The 2,315-nt window shown below is 33.2% G+C and overlaps 1 long non-coding RNA gene across 3 annotated transcripts in view; it reads left to right on the top strand.

Moving 5' to 3' along the window:
- The first annotated feature begins 1,225 nt into the window (after nt 1-1,225).
- LOC118327187 overlaps nt 1,226-2,315 on the top strand; it is a 2,603-nt gene continuing 1,513 nt past the window's right edge. For 2 of the 3 annotated variants that reach the window (XR_004796676.1, XR_004796677.1), the window contains exons 1-2: nt 1,226-1,296; nt 1,456-1,566. This is a non-coding gene — a long non-coding RNA (uncharacterized LOC118327187). Of the gene's footprint in view, nt 1,307-1,455; nt 1,567-2,315 lie in introns of all 3 variants that reach the window. The other variant, XR_004796678.1, reaches the window with a different exon arrangement.

Raw genomic sequence — 2,315 nt, 5'->3', positions numbered from 1 at the left:
AATTTCCCTCTGGATAAATAAAGTGTCTATCTATCTATCTATCTATCTATCTATCTATATATCTATCTATCTATCTAATTTACTGGCAGTAAGTGATTATTGTCATAGAAACATGATATGAAATAAACCACAAACATACAAATAAAATAGGGCTAGCCATTTATTAACAAAACTATAATGGCCGTTCAAGACAGAATTATTTATGTAAAGTTGGTTCAATTTCACAAAACATAAGAAAGCAATACTCCCTATTCCACTGGAATTATTATTATTATTATTATTATAATGTAGTTGTATTTTAATTTTATTTTTCTGATAAGTAGTTCATTTTGTTTTATTCACAGTATATTTCTTTATTTACAGGAATGTTTTTTTCCTGTTTGCGTGTCTGTGTTAATTATTATTTACTTCTTTTTATTTTACTATTCATTTCCCATACCATCATTGAATTGTGGATTTGAAATGTTCCACATCCATTATTTTATTAAAAACATTCAACATCTAACCACATGTTCTTCTTAAATATGCAAGTGTAAATATATGTTTTTAAATGTAAATGAACGTTTTAGTCTTTTGTTAATAAATGCAATAAATTGATTTCAGTCTTTTGTTTGACTTACTTGACTGATATATTTGTTATTTGTTCATTCATTTATTTTATTATTACTTTCTAAGAAGATCCGCCATAAAGTTATAACAAAACAAAAAGAGAAAGAAAGACAATTAATAATATTTTTTGCTGACTGACTTCCTTAGACAAACATCTCAGAATATGTATAATAATAATAAAATAATATGTAATAATCTAACTGCTGACATGAATTTAAGAGACTCAAAATAGTTCATTTTAAGTTAAAAATAACTTGTTGGGGTTGAGTTAAGAATGAATATAAAATGTTCCTAATGAAATAAAAAGGTAAACAATAAAAGTTGTCCTTACATTCAAAGTAAAACATATTCTCCTCCTCTTTAATCGAGACTTGTTGTGCGTAAAACATAATTATATTACGATACAATCAAATGTTTCCAGAATGTAAAGCAATATTGGAAACAGCTGAACAGATCAATAATCCTAAATGTTGTTTAGTTTTATTAAATAACTTGTTGTTGTTGTTGTTGTTGTTGTTGTTGTTGTTGTTGTTTCTGCTCAGTCACAGTCAATGTGCAGGTACACTCCCATCCAGCAGGAGGCGACCTCAGCTCTTTGACGAAGAAGGACACCGCGCTGTGATTGGTTGCTGGATGCTATAAAAGCAACATGGCACGGAGTTAGAAGTTGTTTTGGGAGAGATCATGGTGAGTATAGGTGCGATATTGTCTCTAATAACAAACTGTTGGTGTTTTTCGCTTCGTGCACTCTGTTTTATTAACGGTATATGTAAAGCTGCGTTCAGGCTCCTCCAGAAGAGACGATGTGACGAGCTGCTTTGTTTCTTTTGTCTCCACCAACTCCAGAGGCGGATGTGTGGCTCTCTGGTCGCTGAATGCTTCATTGTCCACAGCCGGTGTCTGCACCGACAGTGTGGATGAGCTGTGGCCGAGCAGAGACCTCGTGGGTCGGTACAGGTGAGGCAAACCGAGAGGCTGTGTGGCGGGAATGTTTGTGAAGATGGCGGGAGCGGTAGCATGCGGTCTGACTCACTTTAGAAGGGTTTTTACCTCCAGTCAGTTTCTGCACTTCAGCACAATATTTAGACCCAATCTGCAAAGTTAAATGCATTCATATTAAGATTTTACAGAGGTTATCACTCAATATAAATCACGTTGTTCCTCTTGCAAAATGGAAATGTAGTAGCTTTCTCTGTTTCTACTTTTCATGTAAGTTGTGGACTAAAATCTGTTAACATGGACTGATACTATCTCAGTACCTGTAACTGAAACATCTCTGACTGTGAATGAGAACTGAGTTGCTGAAATTGTCTTTTACCCTAAAGTCATATTTATAAAGGCAGATAATTCCTGACAAACGTTTATGCTGAATAGAAAACGTTTTATTGGTCAGTCTTCAAAAAGACAAGCTTAAAGATTTCTCCTTACACATATTATAAACAAAATTTAACAGACTACTTAAGTAGTAAAGTACTTTTTTTTGTTTTTAAACTTAAATTTCTTAATGCGCTTTGTGTTCTTTGCTCTTTTGTCTGGAGGTATATTTAAGGATTTTATTCTCCTTCATAACACGATTGCAGAATGAAATTTAGGTGCTCTTTATGTTATCTCCCCAGAAAATGGAATGTTGTTTTTCATACTGAATTCAACAGCTTCAGTGTCTTTAAGTCATTTTTATTTTCACAATCGCCTCACCTGCCAGAAGG

The sequence above is a fragment of the Morone saxatilis genome, unplaced genomic scaffold, assembly GCF_004916995.1.
Source record: "Morone saxatilis isolate NCDOM2014 unplaced genomic scaffold, NCSU_SB_2.0 Contig17, whole genome shotgun sequence".
In the NCBI taxonomy this organism is placed as follows: Eukaryota; Metazoa; Chordata; class Actinopteri; family Moronidae; genus Morone; species Morone saxatilis.
Note: the sequence above shows the minus strand (reverse complement) of the source record. Positions and strands in the feature narration are given on the sequence as shown.